Genomic DNA, 26,548 nt, shown 5'->3' with positions numbered 1-26,548 from the left:
AAAAGCAAGCTTTTCCTCCTTTTTAGCTAAATGCATAAAAATTTAAACAGTAACTGTGCTTGTTCCTTTTCTGCAGAGAGGCAGAAGGAGCTTTCTAGGGTGGCCCCCAAAACTCATGGGTGATGACAAGAAACTGTTATAATCTGTTGTCTAAGAAAGGCCAATGTTTAGTAGAGACATGGGTAATGCCTGCAGCCCTTGGTACCAAAGTCTCATATAGCTAAATTAAATACAAGTCCTAAATTGTCACCTCTAGGACTCTCCCATTGAATTAGAGAAGACAGAATAGATGAACCTCACCCCCTCGACCCCCTTGATTCTAGGTGTCTGTATGGCAGGCATGTGCGCACATTAGCTGTCACCTACAGAGGCTCTGTAGTCCAATGGAGATGTCACTGGCTTTGGAGTCAGATGGCCCTGGTCTGGCTTCATGACCACACACAAGCTACTGGGTTTCACACATGTTACTTAACTTCCCTGAGCTTTATTTTTCCCACTTTTTAAAAGGAGGCTAGCATTCCTGCTCTCCCAGCTCAGTGGGGTTGTGAGATAAGATTTCATATGCAGTCAGTGCATCGACTAGGTGTGGCTCAGCAGGGTCCAACCAAAAAACACCTTTATTTCTTCTCCTAAGGTACCTCAAATATGCTCTATTGTTGCTGTCGAGATGTCCACAATTTGATAACATCTCAGTTCTTTAGCTGATGGCATTCTGGTCACTTTGGGAATTATAACAACCTCTTTAGTCAGGGTCTAAACATGGACTCTAATGTTAATTAAAACATCTCCCTCCCTGCCCCTCCGGCCTCAAGTAGGAAGGACCCTATGGTGTGGTGGCAGGATTCCACCTTCTGCTTCACAGTCCTTGGAACCAGGAGGAAGGGAAGGGCATTGGTAAAACAAGGATAGAGTTTTACTCAACAGGTTGTATCTGGTATAATCTGGCTGTTGGGGACCCTTTGTTGGCCACCTTTGCAGCTCCTTACTGCACCAATCACTGATGTAGGAATTTCATTTTCTCACTGACTTCCTGAGACCCTCAGGCCCTGAACCTCTGACCTCAGATAGTGCAACCCTGGATTCTCCTTACCCTGGTTGGTTGACTTCTTGGATGGTGTCGCTTCGAGATGGCTTTAGCTAATGTCCTTCTACAGCATCCACTTAGCTCACTAGTATGATGACCTCTTGCTCTCCGAATGACACAAGTATAGCCTGTTCCCACTGCCCTTCTTCCTCCTGCCCCTGCCGTAGGGATTCCCTGGGCAGCCTGGCATCTTCAGACTTCTCCAAGGCAGAGTCAAGCATGACCGTGCCTCCCCAGCTCGAAGGCCACATGCCAAACTCTCCAAAAGATACTATCATGCGTGAGGAAGGTCAGTAACTGTTTGCAAGTCACCAAGCAAACCGATAGGAAGTGGAATGGCAGTCTGCTTTCATGCAATTGCCTTCACATTCTCTGAGGGTTTTTCTTGTAGCCTCCTCACTTATATTGTTGGGGGTGAGAGATGGAAGCATCCTTTCTATTACTTTCTTTACCCCTATAATTCCTCATCACAGAAAATCTCCAACTCAGTCTCTATTCTCTTTCATGGGCTGAAGGTGAGTAATGGGAGGTGATATCTGATTGACCAGTTAGGAACCTCATATTAAACTCTTAGGAGATATCCTCTTGAGGATGCTGGGTGGTGTTTGTCATCAGATGTTCTCAGTTTGTGATCTTCAGCTGAAATTTCAGACAGAAATGGAAAATTGTATTTTATATGTTATTCATAAAAGTAATATTATATATATATACATATATGTGTGTGTGTGTGTGTGTGTATATATATATATATATATATATATATATATATATATATATATATATACACATACATACATACTGTGTGTGTGTGTGTCTTTGAAACTGCAAAGTGACATTTAGGGGACACAAATAATATTGATACCAGTGGACAAATCTCTTAATAGACATTGGCTTGTTTTTCCTTGTGGTCTCCATAGACTCTCTTTGCTTCTGACATTTTGAATTTTAAACTTGCCCTTTTTCCAGGTAATGATTATGATTGCCAGAACTTATGGGCTACGGAGTTTAGAGGTTAAAAATACAGGCTGTGATTATGGACTTCTGAGTTCAATCCTGGCTCTTCTACTTTCTATCTAGGTAACATTGAGCAAGTCATTTAATCTCTTTATGCCTCAGTTTCCTGCTCTGAAAAATGGGGATGATAAAAGAATCTACCTTTATTATGAGAATTTTATTCATTTAATTACATGTTATATGTTTAGAACAGTGCCTGGCAAGTAATAAACATTTGGTAAATGTTAAATATTGTGGTAAACAGAATAAGGCCACCTAAAGATGTACTTGTTTCAATCCCCAGTACCTGTGAGTTGCATGGCAAAGGAGAATTGAGGGTGCTCATCAGCCAACCTTAAGATGAGGTGATTATCCTGGATTTTTTCCAAGTAGGCCAATGTAATCACAAGGGAGCATAAAAATGAAAAAGGAAGATGTGACTATGGAGCAAAGGTACAGAGAAATGGAATATTTGAGATGGTGGAAGGGGGTCATGAGCCAAGGAATGTGGGCAGCCTCCAGAAGGTGGAAAGATCAAGGAAATGGATCCTCTCTGGAGGGCCTCTGAAAAGGTTGTAGCCCACCAACCCCTTAATTTCAACCTATTTCTGTTGTTTAAGCCACTAAGTTTGTGGTCATTTTTTACAGCATCAATAGAAAACTAATATAATTCTATCATAATTATTATTACTACTTTCATAATACAGTATTTTATAAGGGAATAAATGTCCTTTTTAATCTAAGGTGTTAAAGAAAAAACAATAAGATTTAATTAGTCTATAAATATAAAAACTTTCAGAGCTTCCCATTTTCTAGAATATTACTAAATTAAGCCTTAACTTTGTATTTTACTTCAGATGACTTAATACAGCAAGTTCATTCTCCATTGTCTATAATACAGAGCTGGCTCTTCCTTTTATTGTCCAATACATGCTATGTTTTCCCCTGGTAGAAATTACAGGTCCTTCTAGATTCTTTAGACATCTAGCAGCTTGGGTTTTGTTTCCTTTTACTATTTTAGCAAAATTAAGATCTGAAAGGTGGTGTTTGATTTTATCTCCCATGTAAAAATAGCAACTGTTTACCATAGCCTCTTGCATCTGAGTTTGTGAGCATATTGGAGTTGCTGCTACATGCACATTTTCAACAACAAAGAACACAAAAGCTGTTACCATTAGCCAACAGATTTTTCTTTAGTTCTCATCTGTTGCTCAGATGCTGTTGACTTAGTTTCTTGCTTATTTAAAAAAGATTGATTGCTTTAAGGTTCTCTAGGAGTTAGATGTGTGGCTTAAATGTGTATTATTTTTTTCTATTATCTGTGTTTCACAGACACTTTCCTGAACATAAGCCTTTAAAGTAGGTTGTGCAGTCGTACTGTGTACCATGCCACCTAGCCAACGGTGTGAATGGGGGCTGAAATTCTGCCTTCTCCTCTTCACCAAGCTGTGCGTAATGGAAGTGAGAATGTGTTAGCAGTGGCTATGCTCTTGCTTGTAAAAAGCTCTGTCATGTGCTTTTTTGATATTAGCTAGTCTGTTCATGTTGATGATATGTAGTAATACAGTCTAGCTCATTAGTTAAGTTAACCTACTCTTGATCCTTTCGAAAAAATTATGGGAGGTCTCATTCATTCATATCCTTTTGTTTATTGTCTCATATCCTTATATGTATTCCCATTTGCTTACGCTTTGCTGATTTAAGAATTACCTCCTTGTAGATTCAACTGTGGCTCTTAACACAGGTCATAAATTACTGTGGAAAAATGTACAGCTCAAAAACCTACCAACTGTGGTAGTTTCCCTGTATCCTCTGTTCGCCTACTATTGAAAGAGAAATTTTGGGGGGTTGAAGTGTTTAAAGTTTTCCATTGTGTTTGGATTCCTTAAGGCAATTAAATTCTTCATAGCTCTACCCTGCAGAAAGACTGCCTGTGGCTCATTGTAGCAGAAGGGTGAAGCTCAAACCCCCTCAGTAGCCAAGCCCATTGCTTATCAGTCTCTGGCGCCTTCCTGGGGTCTAGGAGATATTTCCTAAGCACTAAAGAGAAGTATCTTTTGGCTAATAATCTAACCCTACCTAAAGTGAAAAATCCAGAAGTCAGCTCCTGATTTCTTAAGTATTTAATAACCTTGTCTATCTGTATATTTTTTTAACCAAATTATGTCATAGATTTGTATTTAAAATCCATTCTTTCATATTATAGTTGTTGCCTCCTCTTGAAATTATAGACCACTCATTTCAAAAATCTTTGAACTGTTAACTTGTTCTGGACCCTGAATGGAAAACCTTGATATCGTTGATCAAGTACTTTCTCCCATATATTTTTGTGTGATTTGATACTCAAAGGAACTATGCCTAATAAACTCCTTTCTAGTGGGTTAGCAAAGAGCAAAGTGTAAAACCTGCCAATAGAAACTTCATCTCTGTTTTTAATATTTTTGCCATATTTATTTGATTAGTAACTTATTTTGAATGCCTACTCTTTGCCTAGCACATTCATAGTTATTCTCCATTGATTCAATTCTGTTGAAGGACTACTTTGCATCAGGCACTGTTCTAGGCACTGGGCCTACAGCAATGAAAGCCCTGCTCTTATGATACTTTTTTTTTTTTTTTCTGGTCTTAGCAAGGAAAATCAAAGACTTGAATTTCTTGTGTCGATTTTAAAACAAAAACAAGCAATATATTACATAAACATGTAAACAACTTGTAACAATGAATTACTCAAGGAGTGATGGGACATTTTCCTAAGATACCTCTGGGACAAAGCAGTAGGACCTTCAATGCGAAGAAATCAGCAATCATTTTATTCTGTGCCAAACAAGACAGCCAGGCCATTGTGGAACTTACATTCCAGTGTGAAGGAGAGAATAAACAACTAACTCAAAACAACTGAGATCCTTTCAGATGGTAGGAGGTGCTATGAAGAAGGTAAGAAGCCAGAAGGGATGGTGTCATCTCACTCTCGGTAACTGTCTAACAGCCATCAGAGTGCGCTTCTGCCAGGCTACACTGAATTTGCAGCAGATATGTTATCAGAACTTAGCACACTGTAATACTAATGCCAAATCACTTTATGCCTGCCTTTTTTTTTGTAGCATATGAATATGGGAAGGTTATTTTTAAACCAACTTCATATAAAGCTGTAACAGAAAGCTAAACCCAATTGTGTCTGTTTTAGTATACAAAGTCCTATTTTACCTGAAGTAAACATTCTTTAAAAATGTGGTCTCTAGATAGTGAACTCTATTCCTTTTAGCCCATCAGTTGTATATTCTTTATTATTTCTTCTTAACTCAGCTAATATAGTTATACCACAAGGATACACTAAAAACCTAAATAATAACCCTAATAACAAAGGCATTTTTTAAAAATCTAGAGATATCAACTCTTTTATTTCTAAGCTTTGCAAATCTAAAGTATCTATGTTCATTTGCTTTATACTAAAATGTACTATATATCTTCTTGAAACCAGGTCACCTCTATATACTGGATCCTGCTATGAATTGTTTTGAAAAGAATATTCCTACACACACACACACACACACACACTCTCTCTCTCTCTCTCTCTCTCTCTCTCTCTCTCTCTCTCTCTCCCTCTTTTTCACCACCCCCACAACCAACAACACAGACAGACATCACTACCACCAAGTTAAAACTTAACCTACTTAAATTCTGTCCCTTGCAAACTCTGAATATTTTAATCCCCAGGCCTTCTTCACTGATCCCTTTGTGTCTCGGTCTACTCATCAGTAAGTTGGGGATAATAGCACATCCTCTCCAAGTTGTTGTGGAGTATAAGCTCAACAATTTACATTAAGCTAAGCTATTCATATAGTGCCTGATTTGTCTTCCCCCATGGCCCTACCCCAGAGAGCCAATCATCAGATATTGCTTTTGACTCAGAGCCCACTAAATTCCTGTTTTGATTTTTTGTTTTTCCTCTAATTGCTATGTGTCTTTGAGGTGGGCATGCTTTAGCCTGGACAGTTTTGCATAATAAATTACAATAAGTTATGACATAGCTAAAATCATTCAATCATATATATTCTACAAGCTTTGGCTCACCCCTTGCTAAATGTAACCATGAACTATTTTGAAAGGTTATCTAATCTTTTGATGGTGCTGAATACATATAGACAATGGACTCAAATAGAGAAACAGGTTTTATTTTTCTTTTTTCTTCATGTGTTTCAGACCATAGTGTATGGACCAGTTAAGGCCAGTGGTGGGAAAAGCGAGGTCATGCAGTCCCTGGAATGCAGTGAGGCCAGGCTGAGGCCCAGAGGCAGCTATGGTGGGCTGGGGCAGGTGCCCCTGCTGCCCAGGGTAGAAGGCACTGGGCCGGGACCGAGCCATGGCCATAAGGCTGTGGACTTGATATTCTTAATACATGGCTCATAGTTATTTCATTGAGCTGCCTTGGAATTTGGCTTATGATATGTCACCCATAAAGATACATTCTGACTTGATTTTTAAATTAGGTTAGGGACCGAATACTTAAATCTCCAGGGAGCATGACATCTATCGTACATTTCTCTTCTTTACCTTGATCCCATAACAGCTGTTATAGGTCTCTTGTACAATAAATGTAATGTGGCCATGCCTGTCATTACCTCTTTCTAGATAGTGGCTGTAAAATGTCTGGATATCCCTTCAACTTTATGGGCACAAAGGGTAACCCTGCTAATGCAGCCAGGCCAATGAAATTTTAACAATCATTTCCCCAAAGACAGAAGGCCAATAACAGGCTAGAGTTAAGTTGCTTTGCTTCATGAAGTAGAGGCCAGTTTTAAACATGAAATTTTAGATGAAAAATGAAAAAAGCCAGAGTAGGTCAAAGTTCTTATTTCAGCATCAAGCCAAATATAAAAATACATTGAATACAGAGAGCCTTACAAATCAGGGCAAAATGGCTACACATATTGAGCCTGAGAGAAATATATGACTGGCCAAAATAATTTGCATGTCAAAGACTGGTATGAGTGCAGCCATCCATCCTTCTCCCTGACTCTCTCTGGTTGCAGAGGAAAAGAAATAGAACCAAAAAGAATGTTGGAATTTTGTTAATGTTCATTTATTTTGTCTCTTTGGTAACTGAATTTTCTCACCTCACAGTTCATCTTAAATTATTTACTTTCTCTTTTATAGTATGAGCCATGAATATTTTGTTTCTTTGTTTTGTTAATTTGCCAATTTTCCTTTGAGCTAAGTGCCCTAGCAATTTCAATTTTTCATTCAAGTTGGAAAGAGCAGTGACTTTTTTTTTTTTTTTTTTTTTTATTCATTATTGCTATCACAGGCTTGGGCTCAGAATGCTACATTTTATGACCAGCAGTGTTGAGCCCATAATAGAATTGCAAAGTAGAGAGTATAATATACCAGTATCGACTTCTATTAAACCCAGTGGTGCGATAGATGATAATATTTATATATTTATGTATTATATGTCCTAGCTTTTGTTCATTTGCAGCTAAGCACCAGAGAGGACAATTAACACCACAATATGAATAGATCAGGAACAGGAGAGTATAAAGAGGTGAAAGAGAGTACTTATGTGAATAGAGTAAGTGATAATAAAACAATGAAGATACATTCAAGGATGATAACTAGAAAGTATAGATTACATTTGGATCAAACAAATTTAGGCTTGTTTGATTGGCATTTATTTCTTAACGAAAAGAAGACCCAGAGACAGATGGGCTACTCTTCTGATGGCCTGATGCTAGGACAAATGAGCTGCCGCAGTGCTCAGCATTCAGCGATTGTTTGGTGTCTGACTTTACTTATTATTATTATTATTTTTTACATTCTGAAAATCTCTTTAATGACTGTCTTAATAGCAACAGCTAGATTCTCATACCTACTTTTTAAAAATAACAGCTTTATTGAAATTTAATTCATATACCATCCCATTCACCTATTTGTAGTGTATAATTCAATGGTTTTTAGTTTATTCACAGAGTTGTGCAACTATCACCACAATTAATTTAGAACATTTTCATTACCCCAGAAAGAAGCATTGTACCCATTTGCTTATACTCCTTATTTCCACTTACCCTCCACCCCCGTAGCCCTGCCCTAGGCAACCACCAACCTCCGTCTCTGTGGATGTATGGACATTTCATATAAATGGAATTATACAATACCTGGGCCTTTATGACTGGTTTCTTTCACCTAGAGGAATGTTTTCAAGGTCCACCTATAATGTAGTTTATTTCAGCAATTCATTTCTTTTTATTGCTGAATAATATCCCATTGTATACATATGCTACATTTTGTTTATCCGTTCATCAGTTGATGGACATTTAGCCATATTTCTACTTTTTTACTGTTATGAATAATGCTACTATGAACATTATTCTACAAGCTTTTGTATAGAAACGTATTTTCCTTTCTCTTGGGCATGTCTTGGGACACTGGGGTATATGACTTGGGAAATTGCTGGGTCATATGGTAACTGTGTCTCATCTGTGTCCAACTTTTTAAAAAATTTTTCAATGCCAGTCGACATGCAATATTATGTTAGTTTCATGTGTACGGCATAGTAGCTGCACATTTATATACCGTACAAAGTGCTCACCTCAAAAAGGTTAGTACCCCTCTGACACTATATATAGCTATTATAATGTCATTGACTACATTTCCTATGCTGTACTTTATATCCCAATGACTATTTTTATACTAGCAATTTGTACTTCTTAATACTTTTTTTTAGCTGTCAAGCATGTCTGCAAATTTTTTTTTTTTTCGAATATGTGTTCATGGAGGAGCGAGGGGCATGGATGGAGTTAATTAGTATAAAAATGGACGGGTAGCTTGTTTTCAAATCATTCTGAAATCTGACTGCTCTCCGCCACCTTCCCTCCTACCCCATGTAATTTCGATTACTCCGTAGCTTGTTCATGGTTGTCCAAAGCAAGATGATTTTCTTATACTTATCACAGTAGAAATGATCATGTAGAGTATCAACCGAAAGGCTTATTTGTTTAATTAGGGTTCTCGTCTCCTCTTAATATGCGTGCACAACTGCCATTAATGTTAATGCGAATTATGAAAGGGCACTGAAGAAGAATAGACCCCTTTATCTCATTACTTCTCTTGGATAATGAGGTTTAAATATGTTAACAGATAAAAACAAAAGTCCAGTGGAAAAAAAAGTTGGCTTAACTTTCAGAGAAATTGATAAGCTAAAAAGAATTTTCACAGGTACTAAAGCAGAAGATACAGATTAATAAATAAACTTCATTAGTATTTAAGGTGAAATATAATCATTTAAGATGCTGTATTAGTAAAATGGAAAAGATTTCCTAATGGACCTATTTGCATACTCATATTAAATAACTAATAAAACATATTAATAACAATTTTATTCATATATATAAATACTCATAAGTTCCTAGTTGGGACTTATTTGCCTAATTTGCTTTTTACTATTCCAGCACAATGTCATGTCCTTGTAGGATGTTTACTTAATACTGTTGGATAATGACATGTATAGATTTAATAATTTGCTTGAAGGAAAAGTGGAATTAGTTCTTTATTTAGCACCTTTTATCTGAGAACGTCAGTGTAATTTACTAACATCCATCTTCAAGATGCATGGGAGATGAATGTGGCAAGTAGCAGCTTTACTTTGCAAATAGTAAAGATTGAGACCTTTAGAAGTGTCTAGAACCAGATTCTGAATGAGATAACACCAAAATCCGTATCGATCATTGCTACTATTGTATTTGCACCTAATAATACATTAATACCAGCCATAATTCTGTGTATACTTTCATACACCCTGTAGAACCCGTACTTCCTTTTGCCATCATTGGATTTTCTTAAAGTAACATGTAAAACAACAATTTAATAATGTGAGATGGTTCAGAATTAAGGAAAAAGTCTTGAATCTTTGGCATAATAACTATAACTGTTTTTCTCACAGAAAAAGAAAGAGGCTTCCCTGAACAATTATACACAGATATAGGAGATACCCAAATTGAAAAATGGTTAAGAGATATACAAATATTATTGGATTGCACATCTAGGACTATTATCCGAACCACGCTAAATAATATCCACCAGGATTTTGGAGACAAGCCAGCTTTACTTCCCCAGCTAGCTGCTGCTCATTGCTGCATGGAGGCTCTGCCTCAGCCTCAGCTTCAACATGTCTAAAGTCGAATTCATCATCCACCCAACCAAGTCAGGAGCTCATCCTGACTTTGCTAATTCTGCTTGAGACACTGCCAGGAATTCTTTGGTATCCAGGATGCCTCCCTCTTCCCATTCCCATCTTTCATCAGCCATCAATCCTGTTGATACTTGCAAAATGCTATCTCTTACACCTGGACCTTTTTTTTTGTTTCTTTTCCACTGCTATACTCTAATCATGGTCTTTGTTATTTATAACTAGATTGCTTCGGTAGACTTCTGATTTGCCTGGTTTCTTCCTTCCTTTATTCCAGTTCATCCCAGACATAGCTTCCAATCAAATATCTAATGAACACCTTCTGCACTAAAATGCAGTATAATACAGTGGCAAAGAACAGATCCTCTGGAATCATTCTCCTCAGGTTCAAATCCCAGCTCTGTTTCTTTCTAGCTGTCAGTGCTTTAGCAACTACTTAACCATTCTGTGCTTCAATCTCCTCTCCTGTGAAATTAGAATAATAAGAGCATCTGCCTAATAGAGTTGTTTTGAGAGTAAATGAGATTATATATGAAAAATGCCTGGCACACAGCATGTTCTTAAAATATAACCTATTAATAGTAGTCTGTTCCAGGAGCTAAGATGATTCCCAATTACCTAGTAATCCTCAAAAATCCAACTGTAGAGTCATCTACAGAGCTTGTTAAGATTAAAGATAACTGGACCTTATCAGAGATTCTAAGTCATTAGGTTTAGAGTAGGATCTGGGAATCTTTGATGGGTCTGATGTAGGCAGCCCCAGGAACCTCTACTTGGGAACTACTAACTCATAAGATGCAAACTATTTAGTTTGGTATTTAATACCCTCTATTTTCTTATCCTAATTTATTTATTTATTTTTATTTTTATTTTTTTACTGCTCCTCTCTACAAACTCACCACACTAACCAGATTACACACTATTACCCAGGACAAAATCTAAAGCCCTAAAATTACTTCCTGGCTTAGGATGACCTACCTCGTCTCTCTCTTCCCCTTCTTTCCACTTCCCTTTCCCTTCCCTCCTCTCCTCTCTTCACTTCCCTCCTTCCCTCCATCTCTCAGTCTTGCCAGGTTTCTGAAACCCACCTTAAGCCGCATCTCCTTTATGGATGCTTTGACCTTCATTACTCTCTTTCTCATCAAAGCTTTTATAATTCGTATCTTCTCATTTAGTGCTTCCCATAGGCCAGCTTGGTTTTTGGTGTGGGTTTTACATGTCTGTCTCATGTCCTTGGTGGGATCGTAAATTCCTTTAAGCAAAGGGACCTCCTCACAGTGCTTTTCACAGTGTTGGCCTTTAATGAGCTTTTCCTGATTGACTGACTGGATTAGGTGGTGTGCTAATTGGAGTGGACTTGTTTGGATATTAAAATGTTGTGCCCTTTAGTCATTCTAGATAATAGTATTAAACATAATGAAAACAGTGGAAATGGTTCAAAAATAAGAAAGAAGGTGAACTGTATTGGGAGTTAATTATTTTTTTTAATTTCTGCTTGAAGAAGAAGTTGAAGGATGAGTTAACTGGTAATAGTAACCAGCTGTTTTCCATCTCCACTGAGGACAGTGCTTAAGAAAATGGGCCAAAATCACTATCAGGAAAAAAAAGAGGTTAGATATAAAAAAGAAGATAGTTGTTAAGCACTGGAATGAGGTTTCTGAACAGGTTGTGGAATTGACCTCCCTGAAGTACTTTAAAAGTAGAAAGGATAACTATCCATCTAAAATGATATGAAAAGAATGTGCCAATCAGTTCATTACTTGAATATCTATTAAATGCTACTCTGGGGAAACCAAGAAAAAAATATAAAGCATGAACCCTTCACTTAAACTCACTATCTAATTAAGATGACCCATAAATATGAAATTATTAGCAATGAAAGTAGGCTTTACATTAAGAGCTAAATTGTAAGGTTATGACCATAATCGTCGTTGAAATTCAGATGAATCCCCTCTAATCCCTCGCTATCTCTCCACCTGTAAAAAATCTACGCCAGGCCTTTTTTAAATAAATGGATTTTAAAAATCTCTTTCCAAGCTGCTTTTCTAGGTGAAGTGGGACATCCCCCAACTTTTCTGAAATAATTTACTCAATCCTATTGAGCAAGCAACTGCTAATTGTACAATAAACATGTTATGATCAGTATACAACCAATCTTTTATTACTTTTTTTTCCCCTCTGACATCTTCTTTCATTCATTCAACAAATATTTATTGCCAGCCTACTAAGTAGCGGTCCCAGTGCTCAGTTTGGAGATACCCACAATGAACAAGTCAGATGTGTTCTCATGGTTCCTGTAAGTTTTCCTTAACATGTGGAGGGGAATACATGTTCTAATATTAAAATTGCGTAAAACTTACTAAGCTCCTTTTAAATACCCAGAGCACACCTGAATTCCACAAAACTATTGTCAAACCACATGTAGTATAGTTATTAAAAATACTAAATCGTCAGATGCCTTGATATCTAAGCTCAGCGATATAACTGCTTTCTTGAATGGAAGTTTTTCTTTGCCTGGGAAATGCATACTTTTCATATACTTGCATTATGTGTGTGAATTATCACTATGGTCATCAACCACTTGGCAACTGGCTGGAAATGAGTATATGATAGATGTGTCTATAGACTAAAATAAGTAAGGGTCGGTTATCCAAAAAGTCAGTTTCACAAGGTGAAATGACACTGAATTGAGGGAAATTGCCCAGACTGTTAACATTTAACTTGCCAAAATAGAAAAATTAATCAGAGGCAAAATGAAAAATTTGGCCTTTAAACATATTCATACTCAGCATACCTTTTGCTGTGCATTAGAGGAACCAACTTATCCCAGTTTGAACACTGAAAATCCCATGCCCAAGGAAACTTGTCAGTTTTAAGCAAATCGAGACAGTTGATCGCCCTAGTCTATATTCATTCCTAGGGTGATCAACGCTCCTGAAGGATCATTATCTGATTCTTTCCCTCCCTCCATCTCCACCCTTTGTTTATGTGCTACTATATAGTCATAATAATTATTTAAAAAATAAAACACATATAAAAAGTAATTATTTTTAATACTACAAAATTTAAAACTATAAATTTAAATACACACACACACACACACACATACACACACACACATTTATATATAAAAGAGTGGAAGCTATAAAAGAAAACTTGAGTGAGCTCTTCTATTACCTTAGTTTTTTGTGCTTGCTTTAACCTGAGCTGCCATCTTTTCTCCTAAGGCTTTTTAGTTTCTGGAAAAAGCCACATAACTCCAGAAATCAAAGTAGAAATGTCTCAGCAGAGAATGACTAAAAGCAACACCCCACTTGCCAACAAAAGAATCCTTAAAAATATTATATAATTTAAAACTCAAAAAAGAGTGAGCTGGAAGTACATCGACCAGAAATAACAGTTGTGACTGATTGTAGACAAAATCACCAGTGAACTGTAAAAACCCTAATTCGAGAGTTTTGGGTATTAGTTCCTTCCATTGATAGGTTTCTTCTTCTCCGAGGACTATAATTTTCCACTTTAAATTTGAACTCTAGTCAATGTATAGTAGAAAATCAATATCATAGATTTGTTCTGCTTTCTTTTTCCCTCCTGGAAATTTTGAAGTATGTGAAGAAGCAGTTTTATGATGAAGATGGACTATAGAATGAAAGGGGTAGCTTTGACCAATTTCCTAGAACTTTGACCCAGACATTCTTCCCAAGACTACCCATGCTTTCCCTATGTCTCTGTCATACTTTCATTTATCCCCACTCTACTAAGGCATTCACTGTCTAGAGTGATATGATATTAAAACACTTTTGTAAAAAGTCCAGCGAGTTAATTGATACTTGCTATCAGAATATTGTTCCTGTTTATCCTACCTTCTCCCCTTAATTTTGTTTTGCTATTTTCAAATACAACTTCTTTTCCTATATTATGACTTGAGGTAAAGGAAGTGGATGAAGAAACTACACACACACACACACACACACATACACACACACACACACACACACACACACACACGCACACACTACAGTAATCCAAAATCTAAACATTTAACAGTAATGCAGATGATAGTTCTTGTATTGTTAAAAAATAAGCTAAGGTGCCAAGGAATTATTGCAACGAATTCAGACATGAGGACATGGTAGATCATTCTTATGCTCTTGGGAAGATTGAAATTTCTCCCCAGACATTTCAAATTCTTTGGTTTGCCTTCTAACTCCAGCTTACCCACCATCTTCTCAGTCTCAGCGTGCTCAGGCACACTTCAGGGAAAAGTCGTTGGCCAGGTCTGATTACTCTAGACCTGCATCAGAGCTGGACTGATCGTACTTTCCACTGGTTTTGTAACCACCTGGAGTGTAAAAACCATGTGTGAATTTTTGTGTTCTCTGCATACCTCTGCCTTTGCTTCGTTTTTCCCTCCCTCTGCCTTCCACTTATATCTTCTGGCAATTTTAACCCACTTTTCAGGTTCCTTCTGATTCTAGTTTCTTGAATAAGCACAGAGATAGATTATCAGTCATCTCTCCCTAGACCTTGGTCAGCTTTGTATATATGGTCTCCTCACCTGGCACCTGGTAGCCCAACCACAGAGCTCAATAAAGCTGTGGAGCTCTGAGCAATCATGACTCTTAACCAAATACAACTCCATACCATGTTGGCTTCTACTTGAGCTCTGCCCAATTACATTGCCTAAAACACACAGTCCCATGTAGGCCTCACTTTAAACCCCCTCTTAAACTGGAGCACTGGTATAGTACAACTCATTTCTGAGAGGTCACTCCCATCACACCAGCGCCTGGCTCTATCTCCGTCCCCTAGTTACAGGACATTTTTCCTTAAACCTCATGTATTTTATTTGATTTGTAAGTACTCGTTTGCCATTTGCTCTCTTCACTGCCATGGCCTGTGCTGCTGATGAAAAAGGCCTAAATGGACCACTTCTAGACTAGCTAGCTGACCTCTCTCAGGCAGACCCTATGCCTTTGTGTGATTTCTCCAGCCATTATTATCCTAGTTAGTGGGACTCTATCGAATCCCCATCCCCAGAGATCCTATGTTGTTGGGCCTCTCTGACTCTAAATTTGCTGTTTCTTACTGCCTTGGCCATAGTATGTGTTCAAGAATAGATTGCTGAGCTTATTCTTGATTCTAGGAAATTCACTCTAGAAATAGTAACTAGTGATCAATTTCTACTTGAAATTGCTTACATAAGCTAATATGACTTTTAAATGACAATTGGTATTTTTTTCTCTTGCGTCGTTTTGTTTGTTTGTTTGTTTGTTTGTTTTTGTCCAGAGTATTCATTTTCATTTTGAAAAACTCAGATGTTAATTTCAAAAAAAAAAGAAACAAGTCCTTTGAAGAGTGGAGTCTCTGACAGAAGGAACTCTCTTAAATTGAGAAATATAGATTAAAACTTACTGATAAGCTCTGCTCTTTAGTTTTACATTTTTAGTGTCAAACTTTAAATCTAAGTATCACGTCTTATTCCATAAGAAATATATCAGCATAAAGAGAAATAGTGGTAGGTTATAGGATGTAATAGAAATTCTAATAAGCTGTTTAACAATAATATGGCAGGCAGATACCATTTTAATCAGTACTGTCATTAACAACTATCAATAGAGAGGATAAGATGTTCTTGTCTTTGTGAATTATGATTTATGGTTGGCACAGCAGTCACACTGAAGTATATTTATTTTACAATGTGGAGACATTGATTAAATGCACATGGCATCTCAAATACAGTTGACATTTTAAGTCAAAATTATTACAGACATGCAGCCATTCATTTAAGCTGCTGCTTAAAAAATGTGTCTCAACTGATTGTTAATGGAAGAAAGTCTAGCTGGGCCAATATTTCAATAAGTTGATTCTTTATTTTGCTGGCATACATAGCCTGGGGGGAAGTGGCCTCCTCTGTTAAGCAGTCTCATAATTTTGCTATATCTTTTGGATACGCCACCAGATGAAAATAGTCCCTTATGTATATACACACAGGGTTCTAGATTGCTCAAAAAGCATTCTGGTATTAGGATAAAATTATTTTTTGGTTTCCTTCCCATAATACTCCCTACCTTCTCTGCAGATCTTGCCTTCTAGCCTACCAACCTCCATAGGAAGTAGTTCTTAAATAATTGATGGCAGCTGTAGCTGAAACATTAATATCATTTAGAGATGATGGTTTTTTGTAATGTATATTACTACATCTTGCCAATAGAACAGTGACTTTAAACAACCTAAGTGTTTGAGTATTGATTGTTGATTTACAAGATTGAGGCAAATACTAATTGTGTCTGAGAGCATCCTTATGTACCATGTCTATAAATTATTTGATCTGTTTTCTCATTTGTCTTTTTAACCTCAGGACTTACTTAGTTTTATTAAATTTTTTTATTATGAAATAATTTTAGACTTGCGGAAAAGTTACAAAAAATAGTACAAGGAATTCTTATATACCTTTCATTTAGATTCCTCAGATGTTAACATTTTACATTAGTTCTAGTATTTTTCTCTCTCTTTTTCTGTCCCTCCATATGGATGTGTTTTATTTCCCCCATGTTACTTGAGAGTATTTGCAAAACTGATGCCGTTTACCCCTAAACTGACTTTGAAGCTAGAACTACATCATTGTATCATTTTTATCTTATATTTGAGGAAAGTAAAGAGCTGGCCTCAATTCAACCTCAAATCAATGAAATTAAAAATTATAAAGCGAGGAGGGTGGCAATTTCAAAAATGATTACAAGTCAAGAAAACCAGTATGTGTCATTCTTTTATTTTTGTGAGCTATATTACCACCATCAAATCTAAAAATGTAAATTAAGTCAGCATTGACTCCTGGTAAATGAATACACATTTCCAAGGGTAAGGGGTATTTCTCTGACAGTTCTTCAAAAGTAAGACCTCTGCAAAAAGGTACAGCTGTCTCATCCTGGTGATGAGGCCTCATTAACCATTGAATTTAGCACAATGTGCTTCAGTGAGATGGTAAATAGAAAAATGTCCTGCAGATTATTATTAAAATTGCTGCAGAAAGATTCTTAGAAATCCAATGTTTCTCATATTTCTTAATCTTTTTATTTTGCTGCAAGTGATTTATTAATAAGACCGGAGGTGGGAGCTAAGGAAGTACTACTAGACTCTGATCACCATAGGGCTTTTCTTATCAATATCTGTACACTTGAAAACACATTTTGAAAACAAAAATGTACAAAGATACATGTAATATGATAGTTATAATGGAGTTAAATTCATCTATAAAATTTATAATTTACCTAACCAGGAATGGGGATCTAGAGAATTAGGGAGTGTTCTGCCAGTCATTTTTATTACATTTGTTAGGTACTCAGAATACTTTGTATTAGAGAGGATACTCTAAGTGTGTCTGACTTTAGTTTCGTCTTGAGACAGAAGAGGAGGTACAGTATTATAGGTATGGTATATAATATAATTTTTTAGCGTAATATATAGGTGTAGCTTGTAGAGGGTGTGAGGATATACATCTGTTAAGTATCAGTATTTAAATAAGAAAATTCCCAATTCCCTAAACACTCATTCCTGCTTTCACAGAAAATAAGGCAGCAGTAGCCAAGAGCATTCCTCATCACAGGTCTTTCCCTAAATTACATGAATGTAGTGATAACAACCCTCTTTTGCACATGACCACATGTTGCTGAATTTGTCCATATTGCTAACTGGAGATAGTTTGATCCTGGATAAGACAGCAAAGTACAAAATGGTACAAACACTACAGAATCTTTGTTATCTTTCTGGATGTCAGGATTTAGGTAGTTACAGAAGCTGAAATCTACTCTGTTCTTCTTTTAAGCTGACTATGCCTTTGAATGTCTGTGCCCCAGATATCTTCCATGTAAAAGACAATACAATTTTATGAAGCACTTTGACACTTTTAGCCAAAAAGTAGCATGTGTTGTTATATCATTATTATCTCTTTTTAACTTAGCTAAAATTAAATTGGTAGATAGTATTGTATTTTGTGAATTCTAATATGTCGCCATTCCTTATCCTATAGGTTAACTATATTCTAGCGAGGTTTATGGTAAGAATTTCTAGAAAACAAACCTTACTTTTCTATTCTTTCGGAGAATCCATGTGCATTGACAGTGTTGATAAAGCACATGTGGAGTTAAACTTCTAAGGTACAGTCCTGGAACTGTCTAAAAATTATGTGCGAAATTTTGACTATACATGAGTGTGTATATTTTTATGGAAAAAGTCATAATTTCCTTCTAATTCTCAAAGTGATCTGTTACTAAAAAGAAGTTAAGAACCATTTCATAATGGAATCCAGCCTCTGCGCGGGACCCTTTGTGTTCTCTGCCTGACAAATGTCTGATGTTCTTATTGCTTCTCTCTGACTCCTTTCGCCAATGCAGTCAACATTTAGTTCTGATGGATACAATCTCTATCATTGGAGTAGGAATGTAACCTTATGTGGAAAGAATAATGAGGTATGGAAAGTCTGTCTCGACACTTTTTATAAGTCAGAGACCTCCTTAAGGCAGAGCCTGATTTGGAGAAAGCCACCTGAGTACAGTGTCATAGGCAGCAACACTGTCCACCATGAAAGGGTGTTTATTAAAGGTTGTCTCCTTTCTAGTACCCTCTAGTTAGGTTCTGTCAAGTGCAAATATTGCTCTCCCAATCTAACTAAGAATTATGAATCTTTTCTGTGGAGGCTCTCCATGTTTCTGTTCACATTTACCTGTACTTTTCAGTGTATCTTCAATGTTGATTTTTAGTTTCTACTGTTGCAACTCCAAACAAGAAAATTTCAATATGTTTATGTAGTTCCTTGTGTTTCATATGACTAGGACTGTATTGTACACCTTTTTCTTTTGTCAGAATCTTTACAATGTCTAATAGAACTAGGCCGTAATGTTATTAGGTGTTACTGTATCGCATACTAAACTCCGGACTGAAAAATGATCAGTTTGGGGCTTGTGAATCTGTAAAACAAATTTTATTAATTTATCAGTTCTGTACATTTACAATCTTTAACATAAATGTATTTAAAATAAGAAGTGGCTATAATAAAATGTATAAATAAAGTTTACCCATATAATTTTAATGTTATAGTCCAATAATTTATACTTAGCCTGTAGAGCAATGCTACTTTTGATTAAAATAAAAAAAAATTGATGTTTCTTCAAAAAGCAAGAATATCTTATTTGACACAAATTACCATTCAAGAAAGTAACAATAATTTCTCTTCTTTAAAGGGCAAACAACTAGAGATATAAGTAGAGTTACAGTTTAATGTATCAACCTTCTCTTTAAAATTAGTAATGTCTAAAAATGAATTCCTTCATTTCTACTAGATCACTCCTTTCTTAATACTATTCCTGCTGTTATGTTCTGTGATACTGCCCTCTCGAGGTATTCCTTTTAGCTTTCTGGCTGCTACTGATAGCTCCTCATCCTAGACTCTTATTAAAAGTTGCCATTCCTAGACCTCTATATTCAGCCCTCTCTTCTCACTCTTTTCTCTTTCCCTCCTTTCCCTCTCCCCAAACTCAGCTTGTACATTATGGAATTAATTTTCCTCGTCTATCCTCGGTAAGGCTATCAAGGAGGTCTGTCCTTCCCCTTCACTCCTCAAATCTAATCCATTACTAAGTCCCATGAATTCTACTTTTAAAAAATCTTAATTCTTCCTCTTCATTTTGGTTCAGAGTCTCCTAAATTCTCCCCAGATTAAAGCAATGGCCTTTTGAGCAGTCTTGATTTTCTCTCCCAACTCACCCTCTACAATGCTTCCCACGTGGTCTTCCCAAACAAATCTGATCTACTGCCAAAATTATTGCAGTGGCTTTACAGTACCCAAAGTGCTTAGATTTCTGAGCTTTCATACAATTACCTCCTTTTATTCTTTCTTACAGCCATAGATAAGTACATGCAATTATCAGAATGTACCACAAGAGCATTAAACCAGTCAATGTTTTGGGCCCTTTCTATTCCCTCTAAGTAAAATGTCATTTCCCTATTCTTTAACCTAAACTATCCCCCTGGTCACTTTTAGTCACGCTTAAATGTTCCAAGATCACCTCTTAGGGACCCCTTGCTGAAAACCACTCTCTTCACTCGATGCTGGCCAGATATGTTACTCATATCATACTGCTATTTTGAATAGTTAGACACCCTGCAAGAAATTTTACCGATTCCACTTTGGAGGTATTTGGTTACAGAGAAAGTTGCTGAATTTCATGGTCCATTATTATAATTTACCTGTAATTACGAGGGCAAATAAACACAAATACATAATATCATCTTAGACTTCATTGCTTGTGTACCTTAATGTGACAATCATGTGGAATTTTATAAAGCCTTAAATCTTAGGGAATAGGATCTGTAAAAACTGCCTAATTTGTTGATTTGCATGTAAAGTATACTGCTCCCAGTGGGTGGTAGAAACTGATTTGCCTGTAGCTTACTAGCTCTGAGCGGATAACTGGTGTTAGTTCCTGCTGCTGTAACAAAATGGATTTGGCCTTTATTACAGCTCCTATTTGAAAATTACTATTAAAAACTGTGTGCTGGAGATATGAGAGTGCTTTGCGAAGATAGATGCTTTTTATGTAGCAAAGCAGGAAGCAGTGACACCATGTCTCAATGACACTTTATATTCTGCCGGTGTACGTAGCCACAACTTCCTCAACTGCATAATCTAAAGTAAACAAAAATCATATTCCATTAGAGACACAATTCGACAATTGAATTTTTTTGGTGAACTTTTGGCATCCATTGAGAGAATTGGCTCCAACCCCAGAGAAGGGGTTAATCTTTTTAGGGCATCATTGCCTAGAAAGTGGAAGAAAGAAATGACCAAGTCAGGGAATAGGAGTAAAAGCATTATCTCTAAGAGCTAGGATGAAGGAGCTATTTAACAGTTATTGTTTCTATGGCCACATGTTATTCAATCACAAAGAAACAGAAAGAATATTATTTTATCGAGAACAAATGAAAAAAAGATTACAAACAATCCCAGTAGTCTGGCTGAGACTCATATAATTAAATGATGTAACATTTCACCTTTGTATTTCAATAATTCCTTAAGGTCTCGGGCCAAATCTATGCTGAATGTTGTTGAATACCCCAATGCTGAGAATATTTACTGTAACATCCACCTGGTTTGGAAATGGCCTCTTCATTAGAGGAAATAATTGGTACATTCTTGTATAATAGTAAATACTTAGTAAGATAACTATCCTGTAGTAAGACAGGAAAAAATCAATATTAATCAGAGCAGACAAATGCTTCTAGTAATAGCTGAAAACCCTCGAGCCCTAGGTATTCTCTTCAGTGCTTTTTGTTGTTGTTAAAACATTCTCTGCTTCTGATACCAAATATTTCTCTAATATATAATCTTTAACTTTTGATATCTTAGTCTGCTCTTCAGAACATCCAAATCTGTCTCTGTGTGTCTTCTTAGAAAGAGTTTGAAACTTCTCTTTAAAGATCTTCAACAGATACATGGCTGCTATTTTCTTACCTGGGTATCCGAAGATTAGACTGATAGAAAAGGGTTTAGTACTGCAGTGATGTTGCCAATCTCTTTCCAAAGCCTTGAATATTCAGCCCATAATTTCCACCTATACACTCCACTATCTTACTTTTATAAAGATGGGACTATAAATTGCATCTTCCCATTTTTGTAGCAAACAGAGACACTCCTATCCACTCCCAATACTAACTAAATTTGTGCCAGTGCTGGGTATATTACAGAGGCAGTAATAAAAGCTTACCGCTGTCTAAGTACTGATACTATTTTGAGTTCTTTACATTCATTAATTCATTTAATCTTCACAAGGACTCTTTGAAGTGGCCACGATTATGATATCCATTTTACAGATTCAGAAACAGACACAGAAGGGATGACTTTCTCATGGTCAAATCTTCAAAGGGGAGAACTGCTTGGATTAACCTCAGCAATCTAGCTCCATACGCTTCCTCTTCATATTACTTGACTCCTTGCTACCTGGGCAATGTCGGCACCTTAAAGTTATTCAGTCATTCAATTTCCTTGTCCAAAGACAAAAAGAAAAGGACAACAATACCTTCTAGGAATGTACTTAGAATTAAATGAGACGATATATATAAATTGCTTAACTCAGTTAAGGATACGATAAATGTTAGGTGAACGAATTAACTAATAAAGAAGCATAACTCAGAATCACTCAGTTGGTCATTCCCAGTTCTACAATTTCTGTCAAGAAACTCATTTAGAAAGAGTAGATTCAGTAGTCTGGCTTGGGCTCTTTCCTGAATGCATTGTGCGTAGGGAACAAACATCCTCGTGCCTTCTCCATCAGGTTAAATATTTATTATAGCAATTATATCACTAAATTAGAAATTTAAAAACATATAGGATACTCCATGGAATGTTATATATTGTCAAAACCCCCAATATTCCAAAGCATATACTATAAGAGAGGAGGAGAAACCTGTTTTATCTTCTTTACAATTCTCATGCCCTCCTTTTCCCTTTATTGCATAATGAGATTGACATTATATCATTATTTCTCATTGTCACCTTAGCTTTGTGAGCTTTAGATGCTGCTAATGTTATGGTAATAACTGCTACAATTTGCAATTTTCAGTTGTATTAGACTCTGATCCATTTTTTTTTTAAATACCTTATATAACCATCACTGATTTGTCTTGCAGATAATAAGCAACTTTATAGTTTTTATAAATTAATCCTGGAATGAAATTATCAGAGCAAGAATATCAATATTAGAAAATTTTCATTATGAATAACCAAAAAAGCAATATTAAAATCATCGTACATATTCAAACATCACATAAAATCATTATTTTGAAACTAATATTAGAAATTTTATAGTTTAAAACTTGCCAATTCACTAAACTTTTTAAATTACCCTGTACTTTTCAAAATCCCAGCCTCCTCTTTTTTAAAAGTAAAAATAACACAGCAGGGATGGCTGCGGAGCTAGTTTTTCAGAACGCTTGCCCATGTCTAACACAAACCACCCCCTTCCCGATAATTGGAATTCACCTAAAATCAGATTCATGAAGGGAATCCATCACATGTCTCTGGAAAGGTCAATATATTAAATTTTTGTTTGTTTGTTTTCGTTAAGTGGGCCCTAGAAATTCATCAGCTACTGGGAATGTAAAGTAGCATAACAGGCCAGGAAAAGATCTATCTTTCCTCAACCTTTTCCTCAATGCATTTCCACTACCAATCACAATCCGATAGTACCACCTCCTCTAGGATATTTCATCTTCCCTAAATAACCCTAATGGCAAAGCTCCTCTAATTCTCATTCTCCCTGTCTGTTCTCTGACATGCCATTCATTCACTTGATAAATATTTGTTAAACACCAAGTATGCACAGGCACTGTGTACAGTGATAAATGAGACGCAGCCCTACCCTCAGAGAACTTAGAATATAGTAACTTGTCACTGACTACCTTATATCATCAGTTATTTGTCATATGTCTATGTCTTACCTAGAACAGAAACTACAGTTTAAAGTTATTTCGTTTTCTGTATTCCTTTCATCTAGCAAGTGCTCAAGGCACAGTGAGTTGAATGAATGAAGTGACTCATCATCCAGGGGAAAAGAACAGTGTTTGGGCTGTTACCCCACTTCTCAACCAGAACTGACACACGCAGGGCCTTGTTAAGACCATTGTCATATGCCACCAGGCTAGCTTCTTAGCTCAGACAGTGGATGACTTTGACATATGATGGCATATATTATCTCATCACAGACCACAAAAAAATTGGATGCTAATTTCTAAATTATAATTAGATTCCTTAGTCTTTTTCCCCTGAACAGAGTTTTATCCAGGGAAAAACTAGATAAACCTAGATAGACAAACCTAGACCACAGCCAGTGATTTCTCTCAAATAGTATTTGACTGTTTCTTCATCTCTCCTTCTCAAAGGGGAAGAAGAGACAGAGAGGTGAGAAGGGATAAGCATGTACTCTCTCCCCCGATCCTGCTTCAGGGTTGGCAAAGAGCACAGCTTCCCTCCACCGCCATTCTACATACACACATTCACAGACGTGTATGTGTGCACACGCAGACACACACATGCAAGCAAATATACAGCCGTACATATATACAGACAGACACACCCACGTATATGGACATATGTGTGCACACTCACATTCATGTGCACACAAACGCAAGCATATATATTTTACAAAGACACACACTGCTGACTGGTCAGATCTCAGTGTTCCTGGGCTCTTATACCCTTCAGCAGGCAGTAGGAGTTATTCTAGAAACCCAAGTTGGATCCTCTCCACAAAGAAGCGTCATCTGAGCTAGGATAGAGAATGCTATGTTCCCATGGGTCCTCCTCACCCATCTTTTCTGCACTCTGAAAACTTTATGTTTATATTATGGTAATGTTTATGTTTTCTTTGGGCATTATCTCAGCCTCCAACATTTGCTTACCCTTTTAAGTAATACCCTTATCTCATATCATCTTAGCTACTGTATAGAGATGAACTTATGCTGTGTGTGTGTGTGTGTGTTGTGATGAACTGCTTCATTTATAATTTGCAATTATCACAACCCGTAACTCTACCCCGTATTACTACGTAATCCCTAAAGTGATGATGGAGTCTGAACAAGGAGTGTTAGAGACAGGCAGCTCTAGCCCCAAACCCACTGTATGGGAAAAAGAAAAGATAAGGGAGGAAGGGAGGATGGAAATGAGGAATGGGAAGAGAAGAGAGGAGTGTTCAGAAGAGGGAGGAAAGAGAAACAAGGAGAAATGAAAAATAAAATGGAAAAAGAAAAATGTTTATAGATCTCCACTCTTTATCACTCTCTTCCCTTCTCTCCTTTTCCACTCATTATGCCAAGCCAAGGCTCTAGGCAAAACTCCTAGAAGGTTTGAGAGAAGTTAGGAAGTGAGGAACATTCAGGAGTGTTTGCCACCTCCCCGCCCTACCCCTTTTCTCTAGACTAAAGGCAGCCAAGGATAATGCTGAGCATCCAGGGGACTCTCCCTTACCCACCTGCACTAGGCAGTAATGGCCACCTCTCACTGAAAACTCCCAGTGTGGAAGATACAGTTAGGTATATGATATGATTTTTCTCTAATCCTCTTCACAACCTTGTACAAGAAAGATATTATTTTACTTCACATTTTATATATGAAGAAACTGTGGCTTAGAAAAGGAAAGTGATTTATTCCTTAGTTGGTATGTAGCAGAGCAGGATTTCTTTATTATTCTTTTATATAAAAAGGTTCTATTTATCAAGTAGTAAGAAAGTTAATAGAAATGAATAGTAATTAACTCATAAATATGGTTTAAAGTTGCAAAACAAAACAAAAAGTTTTCATTTAAAGGACTTTTACAAAGGCCCAGACTGCCCCAGGTAAAGAGAAGAAAGAAAAGGGATCCAGACCTTTGGGGTAGGTGAGAAGAAAGGAAAAAGCCATGGGGGAAATATTCTACACTTAACGCTGTCCATTATGATAGCCAGTCACCACAGGCAGCTTTGAGCTCTTGAAATGTGACCGGTCTGAACTGAGGTGTTCTGGAGTGTAAAATACGCATTTGATTTCAAAAACTTAGTATGAAAAAAAAGAATGTAAACTATCTCGACAATTTTTATATTGATTATATGCTGAAATTATAATATTTCAGGTATATTGCGTTAAGTAAAATGTTCTATTAAATTAATTTCACCTGTTTCTTTTATATTTTTAATGTGGCCAATAAAAAAATCTAAAAATTACATATGTAACTCCCACATTATAGTTACATTGAACAACACTGTTCTAGACCATAGGTTTTCAAACTGGGTTCCTAATGACCCTGAACTTTTTCCTAGCATGGCAGCCAGAGACCAGGAAGGAGGGTCACAGTCTTCCATCAGAGAAACTCTTTGTATTTATCAAATCAGATTTCTGACAATGAACTTCTTTGAAGGAAAGAATTGGCAGCCAAAATGTTTGATAATTCTACTCTTGGAATATTCTCCATCCACTCTAAAAATGTAGAAGGACAAGCAAACTCAAATACTTTTCTTCATCCACTAGGGCTGTACCCCATGCCTTAAGAAAAGAGGGCTACTAGGTCTTTCTATAATTCCCAATAAGATCCTGTCAGGCCTCTTGTCTTCTTTATTATTTGGGGGGTTCATCAAAGGTTTATTTGTTAGTGAAATTGTAGAAACTTATTTGCAATGGAATGTTTTCTGAGTATTCCGAATTGATCACACGGAGGGCCAAGTTACAGATGGTCTTTATTAGGAATTCTTTTTCTTCTGAAAAA

The 26,548-nt window shown here is 36.6% G+C and overlaps 1 protein-coding gene across 2 annotated transcripts in view; it reads left to right on the top strand.

The window, feature by feature from the left end:
• PARD3B (par-3 family cell polarity regulator beta) overlaps positions 1-26,548 on the top strand; it is an 893,411-nt gene that overhangs the window by 634,306 nt on the left and 232,557 nt on the right. The gene's annotated exons all lie outside the window — the stretch shown is intronic.

The sequence above is a fragment of the Rousettus aegyptiacus genome, unplaced genomic scaffold, assembly GCF_014176215.1.
Source record: "Rousettus aegyptiacus isolate mRouAeg1 unplaced genomic scaffold, mRouAeg1.p scaffold_m13_p_2, whole genome shotgun sequence".
Taxonomy (NCBI): Eukaryota; Metazoa; Chordata; class Mammalia; order Chiroptera; family Pteropodidae; genus Rousettus; species Rousettus aegyptiacus.
Note: the sequence above shows the minus strand (reverse complement) of the source record. Positions and strands in the feature narration are given on the sequence as shown.